Source organism: Sarcophilus harrisii, chromosome 2 (genome assembly GCF_902635505.1).
Source record: "Sarcophilus harrisii chromosome 2, mSarHar1.11, whole genome shotgun sequence".
In the NCBI taxonomy this organism is placed as follows: domain Eukaryota; kingdom Metazoa; phylum Chordata; class Mammalia; order Dasyuromorphia; family Dasyuridae; genus Sarcophilus; species Sarcophilus harrisii.
Window position 1 is genome coordinate 344,486,895 of NC_045427.1, and position 14,359 is coordinate 344,501,253.

At 35.7% G+C, this 14,359-nt stretch overlaps 1 protein-coding gene across 1 annotated transcript in view; it reads right to left on the reverse strand.

Annotated features, from left to right (window-relative positions):
* Positions 1-224: 224 nt before the first annotated feature.
* Positions 225-14,359, reverse strand: part of SLC25A48 (solute carrier family 25 member 48) — a 131,804-nt gene continuing 117,669 nt past the window's right edge. Inside the window, exon 8 of the mRNA XM_031953019.1 lies at positions 225-308. The gene's annotated coding sequence lies outside the window, so the exon portion shown is untranslated. The remainder of the gene's footprint in view (positions 309-14,359) is intronic.

Genomic DNA, 14,359 nt, shown 5'->3' on the forward strand with positions numbered 1-14,359 from the left:
AGGATTGATTACTCAAGACCTCCACAGGGGTGGGACTGTAAGGGTCTTCAGGGTCTTTCCTTGCTTCTTCAGGGAGTAATCTTATCACTACTTCAGGCTTTTTCTGTCAACCACCTTCTTCCCTCAGTTTACCTAGGACCTCATCAAAATTACTGTCAAAGGTAAACATAAAATCCTTAATGTTTGTTTCCATACTTACCTCCTGAAAAATATATGGCACATGTGTACAGAAAACAAATGAATCAAGGGAGAAGAGAATGATCAATCATTGGCTATTGTCATGTTCTTTATTCATGAACATTTCTTCCCTGAGAACATAAAAAGAAAATAAAAAGCACTCAAACAGAATACTAGCCTGCAGACTGTCAACACAATGTGGTTATTCTAATTCATAGTCAATGGCCTAGGGCAGATCATTTATAACATCCTTGGTTAAATGTTTTTCATAGAAAGGGTGTATCATGGTTGAACACTTGGTCTATATGAGGTTTCAGCAGGACATTTAAAATTAACCACTGAATCCACTTAAATCTACATGACAAATGTATTCTCAATGATTCCTATACAAAATACAACGGTCAGTAGCAGGGCCAGTCCTTATCAAAATTATGAATTTGATAAAAATTGTTTTTTAGTTCCTAGAGTTCCAATATAGGCTCTTTTTTTTTTCCTATTGGTAAACATTCTCTTTTTCTATCCACTAGCACTGAGTACCCTTGAGCTTCTTGAAGGACCTGAAGTTCATATGTATCAAAGTATAAATAGTTAACAACAATTGAAAGCTTTGGGCTAGCCATTGAATTTTAATAGGCAATAGAACCTTAAATAAAAAGATTGAAATGCTTGGTCCTCATGTCCAATTCTATATGACCCAGTGGACCAGGGCACACCAATTCCATCCATGGGATTTTCTTGGCAAGGAATCTGGAGTGGTTTGTCATTTTCTATTACAGTGGATTACAGTAAATAGAGATTAAATGACTTGCTCAGAATCACACATCTAATAAGTGTCAAAGGTCAGACTAACTCTGGTCTTCTGACTACCAATCTAGCTGAGCTATTCAACTTCCTCACATTGTATGCACATATTTAATAATAGCAAATTTCTTTCTGAAAGAGCAGTTCATTAAATGCACGAGATGGATTTATACCAAAAAGCAGAGCTGATTCAACATAAAAAAGTCTGTCATCCTATAGCATACATTCCTATTAAAAACACTAGAGAGCATAGAAGTGAAAGGAGTTTTACTTGAAATGATAAAACTATCAACAAACATTATTAGAGATAAGCTAGAAGCTTCCTAATAAGATTGGGGTAAGCAAGGATGCTCCAGTATCACAACTGTTATTCAGTGCTACTAGACATCTTAGTTTTAGTAAAAGAGAGAAAGAAAGAGAAAAAGAAAGAGAAGAAAAAAAGAAATTGAAAGAATTAGAATAGGCAATAAAGAAATAAAAGTATCACCATAAGCAAATGAGGAGAGTGAGGCATAGTTTACCTCTCAGATCTATGGAGAAGAATGTATGACCAAACAGGAGACAGAGAACATTATAAAATGCAATATATATAATTTTGATTATAGTAAATTAAAAGGTTTTGCACTAATAAAGTCAATACAACCAAAATTGGAAAGGAAGTAAAAAGGTGGGAGACAATTTTTGCAGACAGTTTCTGATAAAGGCTTCATTTCTCAAAGAGAAAATTGAGTCAAATTTATAATAATATGTCATTCCTCAATTGATAAATGATGAAAGAATATGAACAGGATGTTTTCAGATGAAATTAAAGCCAACTAAAAGCCACATAAAAATTCTCTTAGTCACTATTGATTAGAGAAATGCAAATTAAAACAACATGTTTATCAGATAGGCTAAGCTGACAGAAAAAGAAAATAGTAAATGTTGGAGAGGATATGGGAAAATTGTAACATTGATGAATTGTTATTGGAATTGTGAATTGATCCAATCCTTCTGGAGAAGAATTTGGAACTATGCCCAAAGGGCTATAAAACTGTGCACACCTCAAAATCCAGCTACTACTAATTAGTTTATATTACAAAGAGATCATAAAAAATTGGAAAAGGACCCACATGACCAAAAATGTTTATAACAGTTCTCTTTGTGGTAGCAAAGAACAGGAAATTGAAGAGGTACCCATAAATTGGGGTATACCGAACAAATTGTGATATATGAACATATATAATGCTGGAGAAATTGAGGCAAGATAGAGATTAGAAAGTTTTTAATATTTTATTTGAAAGGGAGAGATTGTGCTGGGGGCATACTGCCCCCAGGGCTGATGCCCAAAGCATCCAGCTGCTAATGTGTGCTTCCCATGAAGTATATATGCACGTGGCTCCAGGCTACCAGGGGGTAGACTGAGGCAGGGGTGGAATCAGAGCACAGAGAGCAGGAATGGACTGACATGGTTCTGACAGGGTGAGGGGAGGCACTGGACCTTCTGATAAGTTGGGATCAAGAAGAACAGTGACAGAATGGGGGGAAGCACCGGACATTTTCATAAATAGGGAGGGCCTGGGGTCATGATGTCTAAGATAGAAGATCTTTCTTCTTATCAAACATCCTGATGATCAAGAGGGAAGGGTGATATTGCAACCTGGGGATTGGGGCAGAATAACTGAGGTAGGTCAATTCAAGGAGACTGTGGCATAACATTCCACACTCTCTCTTTTGAATATTCAAATCATTGAATCACCTTCCTCTTGATACCCGGAAAGTCTTAGCACCATAATTTTGACCAACCCTATGTGAAGCAAATAAACCAAAATAAAACTAGAAAAATGCAAGGACTTACAGCAAGGATAAGTCTCTCCCTGATAACCCCATAGTTAATCAGTAATACAAAAGCTCCCTGTTGCAAGCATGTCAGGTCCTCTGCAGTTCCAGAACATCTCAGTGAGAGAATTCAGTTTGGGATGGACTGTTTACTGTGAATTAGGTGGTCTGGAGTCATTTGTGCATTTAACTCAGCCTCTGCTTATAGAGCAGCAGGACTCAAGGGCTCAAGGCTTCATTCAGAGGGGCAACCCACTCCAGGGGAGACGGGTGAGGCTTGTAGTAGCTCCACCTATCCCTGCCCAGAGAAACAGAGAGGGCTGCTACTAGGATACAGGAAGAATCCAGATTTCTGAGCAAAGATATCAGAGTATGCACAGTTAGACCATCAAGGCAGGTAAACCCCAAACTTTTAGAGGCCTGATATCAAACTACAAGATCCTTTGAGAATGTTGAAATACTAATTAATGGGGTTACATGACTGGAGAAATAGATCAGAGAGACTGCCAGTCCCAAGGTACCTGTATCTTGGAGATTTCTAAAAACAGGCAATCAGAAAATAATCCCCCCAAAACTGAGTCTGCCAGGGCAGTTCTAACAGTATAAGGGATTTCAAGTTAAAGCATAACCAGCAGTCACATCCCAGTAAGTTTAAGCAAGGAATAAAAAATGAAAAGAACTGCTTAAAAGACTTCCAATTCAATCTGGACTAGTGAGATAGGGGGTGGGCCAGAAGTGCCTAAAGCAAAGTGAACAGAAAACTAGGAGTTCCCATTTTTTCAGGTATTTTTGAGAAAATCCACCAGTTTTCCCAATTCTCTATCTCTTCCTCCCTTTTTTTTCTTACAGAAAGGAGTTATCAAATAACCATCCCACATATAAATGCCAAGTGTGAAACAAAATTCCTATATATAACAGACTAGTACAGTAGGGTTTCCTAAAAATGTATCAAACATAACAGCAATAGTTACATAAGTTTAACAATTTCCACCCCAAATCTCGAACACGCAGTAATAGATGACCCAGTCAGGGTTTAATAGTCATTCATAAACCATTCTCAAATTCCACCATATCAGTCCAAAGTACATTAGGAGCAGGGATGATGGTCTCTCATTCAAAAATTGCCTCATGCTGAGGACAGGAGGTAACTCTCAGTCCAGGGAGGGGGATGGGCATGGTGTGGCATACTGACAATCAAAGCTGATCTAGGTCCCAGTTATATCTATAATTTGACCAAAATTTAGCAAAAAAAACCCCAAAAAAAACCAAAAACCAAAAAACAAAAACCCACAAATATAACAAATAAAGATTATAACAGTCTGAGATAGAAAGACTAGTCCACAAGGATTGCTACAAGATGTGGGGAGGCCAAAATAGATTGACCAGCAGCTTTCTATGTGAAGAGATGCTTGTCTCACCGGACAGGTAAATGGTTGTCAGCTATAGCCCCAATTAAAAAAAAAAAAACAAACAAAAAAAACCCAGCAATTAGGTCTCACAGACCACTGTGCTAATCATCCTCTCATTATTTAGAAACTTTTAAAAAACACTTGAATATTCATAGACACAATATCCAGCAACAGATAGATGACCAGGCTAAATACTCATTTGTATAAGTATTTAGGATATAATGATTGTATATAAAGAGATCAGAAACAGCAAGGTATGACATAATTGAATTGCATTAACAATTCTATTGACTATTGTTTCTGATCAGTCACAGGAGGAAAAAATGCAAGGCCATGACTATAACGTAACATAAGCAGTTAAAACTCAACCTTCAGCACATACAGGATAAAATAGCTTTAACCCAGTTTTATTCCAATTAATTGTCCCACTAACTGTCAGAGAGTGGAGCTTTAAAACTCCTAAATAGCATTAACTATAAAACCAAGAAATTTTACCTCCAATAACAAATCCCATTAACCAATGTTTCAGATAAATCCCATACAGGTATTTACCATGACTGTATTTACCATGACCTTATATTGATAACAGTAAGAAATTTGTCCCAGTAAGTTCATATCTTTTATACCCAAGTAGATATATAAGTTGAACATTATACATACAAAACAGTTTGCTTTTAAAATATACAATACATAGGAAAATATCCCAAATTGCATATTGTCCATAACAGAAATATTTTCAAAAGGACAAAGAAAAAAAACTATTATTTTCAGAGGCCCTTTAAATAACCTCAGGATGACTCGATACAATCAATTAAAACTTATACAGAATATCCAAATACCACATAAAAAAATCTGAGAGATTCTTAAAAATATCAATTAAGCTTTTAAAAATAACTCTACCAAATTATAGATCACATTTATGGCCATATTCCTTAATCAAGGAAACCATTATGTAACAAAAGAAACAAATATTCAATCAATTAACTTAAAAGTAGACCTATCTCTTAAAAGCATTTGCCAGAGCCAAACCTCTGCAGAAAGTGGCTGGAACACACTTAATGGGAGGGGGCAGGGGGAAGATTGGATTACAAGTGGCCACCCTTCTATGTCAGGCTTAATTGGAGAAAAGGAATTTCACATAGCCTCCCTTCCACCCTTCCCCTATTCCATATGGCATTTCTCCTAACTCCACCATGCTTCCTGTCCCTCTACTCAACTTTCCTTTCCCTCTTGCTACACACTTTAAACAAATTCTAATAACTTTTCAAACTAGATGCTCCATCACTAAACTAGCAGAAAGCAGTGGGGGGTGGTGGTGGTGGAGGGTAGGGTGAGTTTAGACTTCACCTTTGAAGACAAAAGATCCTGTTTCTCCCTACCCCACCCAATTTCTTTTCCATATGCAAATTTTCCTTCTTATCTCTCCCCTTCTAAACTTTTAAGATTCACAATACAGTGAATAGCTAAATGACTCCATAAAATAAATCAAATACAGTTTTTTTAAAAGTTTTCTCTTCAGTATCAAATGTTTCAATATTTAAACAAATTCTAAGATCTTATAATCAAGCTAACCACATCTAGCATGGACAGGCAATAGTAAAACCATTTTAAAGCTGCCCAAAAGAATACAATAGTAAAAACCATTTTAAAGCTGCCCAAAAGGATATGTTTTTGTTTTGTTTTGTTTTGTTTTGTTTTTTTCACTTAGGTTTAAACTAGTTCTCCAAAACCTTTCCCCCAAGTTTTAAAGCAATTAGCATAAACTCCTTTGTCCTCCAGAGGCCTTAGCTGCCCAGCCCAGCCTAGGCCAGGATTGAGTTTTATTGTTTTTTCCCTCCTCTCTTAACTAGAGCAGATTGCTTTTTTTTTTTAAGGGAAAAACTTTTCTGCCTTTCTTAAAATAGCCATTTTTTCTGTTCCTTTTACTTACAGATCAGTGCAACAGGTTAAAAAGTTTAAAATCACAAGCAAATTTTATACTAAGCATAGTTGCAACAACTGAAATAACCAATTGCCAAATTTCTTAATCATTGTTTTTAAAACTTAACAGAACTCTTAAATTAATAAAATGGACAGACAAGTCATACAGTGTAATGGGCTGAAGTTTGAGTTGATGCACTGAGGTCTCAAGTACGTGAGGCTAAGTAGTAATTGGGCTATACTCTATTAATATACATGATTGGATAAAGAATGGTCCCTGCCCACTCTCTGTGCAAGTCCTGATGCGTTGTAGAGGAAATGACGATTTTGGTGGGTGGAGGCAGAGAGAGGAACAGGAAGAGAAGCTGGGAGAGATTGGGCCTGGGTTCCTTTATCCTAGCTGCTGGTCGTGTGGCTGCTGATCCAGCTAGCTTCTTGACTCAGCTGCACACATTGCTATCGCCAATTCTCTTCCACCTCCGATCCTTCTTTACTGAGAATAAAGACTGACAATTTTCCCCTAACCTGAATTCCTGACTCCTGCTGATTTTAAAATACGCGATCTTCACAATACAGAACACAGAACACAAATCACACAGACATAGAGTGCACAATTACAACATTAAACAAAACATTTAACACATATAACCAGATAGCACCCAAAAAGGCTCTCAGAATCAGATCAGACCAGATGTGCCTTAGAAGACACCCAAAACAGAGGGGAATCATTCAGTGTCCTGGAATGATACCATTCTCGAAATTTAATGCCCATAGGCAGTCAATTATTCTGAGAATCCAGATGCTACCCCAGACAGATAGAATAGGTTAACAGATCAGATTTGTCCTAAGACATCCAAACTTACTCTCCTCTGGCCAAAATAAAGGTGTCCACCTTTGGCCTTGGCTACGGCTGAAAACTGCTCTTTCCCAGTGACTCTGGAAAAAATCCAGAGGGCCAGCCTCTCCAGGCCAAGAACCCAGATCCTCAACCACCCCAAGGCCCAAAGCAGAGACCCAAAGGTCTCTAATCTCTAATCCTGTTCTCATTTTCTAATATCTCAGTGGGACCTCAAAAAATGTAATGCCAGAGAAACTGAGGCAAGATAGGGATTAGAGAGTTTTTAATATTTTATTTGAAAGGGACAGCTTGTGCTGGGGGCATGCTGCCCCCAGGGCTGATGTCCAAAGCATCCAGCCACTAAAATGTGCTTCCTATGAAATATATATGCACAGGGGGTAGACTGAGGCAGGGGCAGAGTCAGAACACTGAGAGAAGGAACGGACTATTAATACAGTTCTCACAGAGTGGGGGGAGGCACTGGATATTTTGATAACTTGGGATCAAGAAGAACAATGACAGAATGGTAGGAGGCACCGGACATTTTCATAAGTAGGGAGGGTCTGAGGTCATGATGTCTAAGACAGAAGATCTTTCTTCTTATCAAACATCCTGATGATTAAGAGGATTGGGACAGAATAACTGAGGTAGGACAATTCAAGGAAACTGTGGCATAACACATAATGGAATACTATTGTTTTATAAGGAATGTTTTATGAGGCAATGGATTTCAGAAAAATCTCAAGATTTATATGAAATGATGCTGAATAAACTAACAGTGAATGAGAACATTGTATACAGAAAACAGCAACTTTGTGCAGGTGATCAATTTTGATAAACTGTTCTTCTTGGCAATACAATGATCTAAGACAAGTGCAAAAAACTCAGCATGGAAAATGCTATCCACATTCAGAGAACTGTGGAGTCTGAATGCAGATCAAAGCATACTATTATCACTTTTTTGTTATTTTTCTTTTTTTCCCTTTTGTTCTGATTCTTCTTTCATATCATGATTAATATGGAAATGTGTTTAATATGATTGTACATATGTTGTACATATATGATTGCACATGCATAACCTACATTAGACTGCTTGACATCCTGGGGAGGGAGGAGGGAAGGGAGAAAAAATGGAAATCAAAAAAATTATAACAGTAAATGTTAAAGACTAATATATATATATATATATATATATATATATACACACATACACACACACACACACACACACACACACACACATATATATATATATATATATATATATATATATTTTTTTTTTTTTTTTTAATTTAATAGCCTCTTATTTACAGGTTATATGTATGGGTAACTTTACAGCATTGACAATTGCCAAACCTCTTGTTCCAATTTTTCCCCTCTTTCCACCCCCAGATGGCAGGATGACCAGTAGATGTTAAATATATTAAAATATAAATTAGATACATAATAAGTATGCATGACCAAACCGTTATTTTGCTGTACAAAAAGAATCAGACTCTGAAATATTGTACAATTAGCCTGTGAAGGAAATAAAAAATGTAGGTGGGCAAAAATATGGGGATTGGGAATTCAATGTAATGTTTCTTAGTCATCTCCCAGAGTTCTTTCGCTGGGCGTAGCTGGTTCAGTTCATTACTGCTCCATTGGAAATGATTTGGTTGATCTCATTGCTGAGGATGGCCAAGTCCATCAGAATTGGTCATCATATAGTATTTTTGTTGAAGTATATAATGATCCCTTGGCCCTACTCGTTTCACTCAGCATCAGTTCACGTAAGTCTCTCCAGGCCTTTCTGAAATCTTCCTGTTGGTCATTTCTTGCTGAACAATAATATTCCATAATATTCATATACCACAATTTATTCAGCCATTCTCCAATTGATGGGCATCCACTCAGTTTCCAGTTTCTGGCCACTACAAAGAGGGCTGCCACAAACATTCATGCACATACAGGTCTCTTTCCCTTCTTTAAGATCTCTTTGGGATATAAGCCCAGTAGTAACACTGCTGGATCAAAGGGTATGCACAGTTTGATAACTTTTTGAGCATAGTTCCAAATTGCTCTCCAGAATGGTTGGATGTATTCACAGTTCCACCAACAATAAATATATTTTTAAAAAAATATGTACACATGATATTCTTCTTATGTTAATATATGGTTATGAACCATGGGAATCTTAAGAATAGAATACAATTGTTGGGATGTCTTTCAATGGAGAGATACCTGATTAGTATGGGTAGGTTGAAAAAAGTAACAAATAATGAAGAGGTATTGTGGTACAGTGGAAAGAATACTGAACATTAAGCCATAGGATCCAAGTTAAAACTGTAGCTTTGACAGTTACTTCCTGTGTGATCTTGGACAAAACTCTTCATCTCTCTAAACTAAAATGTCAAAATCTGAAAAATGATCAAGTAGATGATTTCACATGATTCATTTCCAGGCTAGATTTCTAATCTATCATACAAATCAATAATTACAAAGTGGTAGTACAAAATATGTTTTCAAAGAAATATCGGCTAGAAAAAAAAGTAAATAAGCTGATTGCTTCATAATAGAGAAGGCTATACAGTAGATGGCTTATATAGTCCATTGATGGTCTCTTGGTGCCTAGAGAAAATAACAAAGTCTTTAGAGCATATTCAGTGAACCTCTGTGACTAATTGTGAGGAAACATGGACAAGAGTCTCACAGAATGGACTGGCATAGATAAGTTGCAATTTTCATCATTAAAGGGAACATCCATTTCTCTGATCTCAGTTGATCCATCTATCAACAAACATTTATTAATAATATTCCAGGCACTATGCTAAATGGAAATAGTATATAGACAGAAATCTAACATTCCTTGCCCCCCAAGGAACTAACAGAGAAGACATTAGATATATAAATAAATAAATAGAGACAGAAAGACAGAGACAGAGACAGGAGAGAGAGGGAGACAGAGATCATAAAAATTAACTGCCAGGTATTATCAGGAATGGCTTCATGGAGATTGTGATGCTTAAGCTGAGTCTTGCCAGAAATAAGGGATTCTTAAAGGTAAAAGTCATAATGTTATTACATGCATGGCAGACAACCAATGACTAGGCATAATGATGGGAAGTGGAGTATTATGAATGAAGAAGAGTAAGAAGAGCTTGGTGGTATAGAAAGGGATATAATGTATCAATATTGTGAAGGTAATAATAATAGTTAACATTTATATACTGTTGCAACAAGTGTCTCAGGCTAAATTTGAACTTCAAGTCTTTTAAACTACAAGTTTAATGCTCTCTCTACTAGACCACCTAACTAGTATGTTTGGCCAAGAATATACAGAGCTTTAAATGCCATATAGAAGAGGGTTTGTTTATTTGTTTATTTTATTTTATATTAGAGGTAATAAGAAGTTAGTATTCACCGAGTCAGAAAATGATATGAATAGAAAACCATTTTGATAGCTGTATGGAGAATGGATTGGACTAGGGAGAAAGTTGAGGCAGGAAAACCCATTGAGACGACAAAATTAGCTTTGGGAGTAGGATAGTATGAAAATAATCTATTGGACTATCATGTGTCTTTGTAGGCTCCCAGGAGTTCTTTATATTTTATCTACTTTCTATAGGGATGAAATAAAAACTGTTCTATATATCTGATACTCATATATTATAAATCAAATGCCTCTGTAGGAATTGGGGACCCACTTACCCACATGTGGTCAAGCACAAACATGAGTTATACTTAAGCTTTATTTTGGGGGAGACTTTCCCAGAACAAAATTCTCAGGTAGGAGCACAATAAATTAAAGAGAACTAGTTCTTTTAGAACTAGAGCCCTCCTCCCCCAATCATACTGAGTTCATGCAGTTCTAAAGGGAAGACAAAGCTGAGGCATAAGTTATGATGGTACTTTAATCAGTGCATAAGTCATTCTTCTCAATAGAACATAAGCTTATAAAATTGTGTATACTCTTTGACCTAAAAATACCATTACTAGGTTTATTTCCAAAGATGATTAGGAGGAGAGGAAAACAACCAATATGTTCTAAAATATTTTTTAACAGTTTTCTTTGTTGTGGTAACAAAGTAGAAATTGTGGAAATGCTTGTCAATTGGAGAATGGGTGAACAAATGGTAGTACAAATTATGAAGGACTACTATTTTGATATAAGAAATGATGAGCTTCATGGTCTTAGAAAAACATCAATAGACTTGCATGAAATAATGAAAAGTAAAATGAGCAAAACCAAGAAAATGTTGTATATAGTAACAGCAATATATTTTTTTAAGAATAGTTTTGATAAATTAAGTCATTGCTTACTATTATAAGTAAACCAATGACAAAGGACATATTAAGGTAGATAATATCTGCATCCAGAGAAAGAACTGATAAATAGAATTATCTATAGAATAATTATACATGTGTAGTATGTGATGTATATTTGTGTCTAATGATAGCCATCTCTAAGGTAGGGGGGAGGGGAGAAGAAGGGAAGGAAAAAAGGGAAAAAAGAAATTTATATGATAACTTTATAATATAAATTTAAAGGGAATAGCAAATTATACATAATAGTTTTATAGTTTCATATGCAATCATCTTTTTAAACACTAAGTTATGAGAATGCTTATTTTATTCCATAAAATAAAATTAAAAAATTTTTTTAAAAGAAAAGGAAGGGTAACAGGAAAGAATGGGGTTGGGGGGACTGGCTATAGCAGAGAAAGTCTAATAAAAGACAATCTCATTTTCTGCAAACAGAGATTATATTTTCCTCTAGATACTCTTTCTTTTCAATGAGCTTAACACCAGCCTCATAAGTTCTCTCTTCTCCCCATTTCCTACTCCCCATATTAGGGAGCTCCAATATACATATTGATATTTCATCATATCTTAATTTCCTAATCCCTCAATTGACTTACTTTCCATGACCTACTCTTTCACCCCACAGTTCAGCACACCTTTCAAATAATATGAAGGCATGTAGTAACCAGAAGGATGGCAGTACCCTCAACAGAAAGAAAATGGCTTGGAAGAGACGAGTGGAGAAATACATGTTCTGTTTTCAACATTGGGTTTGAGATGTCTCTGGGATATCCAATCTAAAATACACACAGTACCCATGACTCATAACTTCTGACATCATGCCAGTCCTTCATTTTTTAAAATATCTTCTCTCCTTCCACCATCACCCACTTTCTGCAGTCATACTTCTGAATCCCATTGGAAAAAAATAGCACAATTATGCCAAGCTACATAACTATGCCCACCAGATCCTAAAGTGAATCCCCTATGAGGGAATATAAAACAGTACCCACGACAAAATCTTGAAGGGCATCTATTGTTAAAAGACATGATCTAGGAGAGAATTCACTAAAGAAGGAAAGAGAAGGAATGGTCAGAGAAGTAGGATAAGAAGCAAAAGAGATGTACAAAAACAAAAAGAGAGATTTTTTTTTTCTTTCCTTATTTAATGCCTTTGATATTCTTTACTATTTTTTACTACTACTGTTTTTGTGACACAACTTTCTATTTTCTTCCTCCAACTACTCAACTACTCAATCTTTTCAGCTGCTTTATCATCTATATTATATTTCCTAAGGATGAGCATTCCCTAAGGTTCTGTCTTGGGCCTTATTCTCTTCAATTTTTACACTCTTCTCCTAAGTAATCTCATCAGTTCCTGTAAATTGAATTATTATCTCTACAAAGGCATACATACTCACATACATTCTTTTTTCTTTCTTTCTTTTTTTTTAAACTGAGGCAACTGCAGTTATGTGACTTGCCCAAGGTCACACAGCTAGGAAGTGTTAAGTGTCTGAGACCAGATTTGAACTCAGGATCTCCTGTCTTCAGGGTTGAGCCCTCTCTAATTTCATAGGTACAACTCAAACATCTTATTCTACATGAAGCCTTTCAAACTTCCAAATGCTCATACCCTTTCTGAATATCTTCAAATGCTTGTGATCTCCACCCTCAACTTTCCTCTATTCAAGTATTTTGTATTTATTTGTATTTCAAATTGTTATGGTTAGAGAATTGGTCTTGGCACCATGAAGACCTAGTTTCAAACATCACCCATGATACATATTGTAGGTTATGTGACACTGAGCAAGTCACTTAACATCTCAGTGCCCCAGAAAACTTCTTTAGAGTATAAATTGCATAAAACATGCTGACTTGTATTGATAAAGAGAATATAATCATCTGAGAGCTTGATGTGCTAATATAATCCTAGGTCCTATCATTTTCTTTATAAACAACTTTCAATGAATTTCATGAGACTTTTAAAAAGACATGGGTAAGGATTTCACAAGATGATCAAGCATAAAGGGATTTCAAGCACTCCTAGCTAACAAAATACTCATACTACTTCAATAATAGACACAAGTATTTAAGAATTCAAATTTTTCCGTGCCCTTTGTCCCTTGATTGAAAGTACAGGGTGTACTTTGTTCATTGTTTGTTGATTATTTAAAAACAAAAACAAAACAAAATAACATTTGACTTAGTAGAACAAAATATAGCTTTAAAAATTCTCCTTTAAGCAATTTGGGACTATGCCCAAAAGGCTATAAAACTGTGTGCATACCCTTTGATCCACTGCAGGATCTCTATCCCAAAGAAATAGTAAAAAGGAGCAAAGACCCATATGTGCAAAAATATTTGTACTAGATCTTTTTGTAGTGGAAAAGATGTGGAAATTGGGTGGATGTCCATCAGCTGGGGAATGGCTGAATTAGTCATGGTATATGAAGGAAATGGAAGATTTTTATTCTATAAGAAATTATGAGTAGGCTAATTTCAGAAAAGCCTGGAAAGATTCTCTTGAACTGATGCTGAGTGAAGTAAACAGAATTAGGAGAACACTGTACACAATAACAAGATTATGTGATAATCAACTGTGATGGACTTGACTCTTTTCAACAATGTGGTGATTCAAAGCAATTCGAATAGACTTGTGATGGAAAGTGCCATCCTCATCCAGGGAAAGAACTGTGGAGATTGAATATGATCAAAGCATAACAATTTTACCTTTTTTTGTGTTTTCTTTCTCATGGGTTTTCTCCCTTTTTAGTCTGATTTTTCTTATACAAAATGACAAATATGGAAACATGTTTAAAGTGTTATATATGTGTAACCTATATCAGATTGCTTGCTGTCTTGGGGAGGGAGAAGATAAGGGAGGGAAGAGGAAAAAATTATAACACAAAGTTTTTAAACAAAAGGTATGATGAAAACTATCTTTACATGTATTGTAAAAGTAAAATACTTTTAGGAAAAAAATAAAAAATCTCCTCCAAAAGAGTCATCTCATGAATATTTTACAAGCATAAAAGATTTCTTGATAAATGTAACAATTCTGAATTCAGTTCAAGGACCCTCTAATTAACATCAAGAGGGACAAAAATTA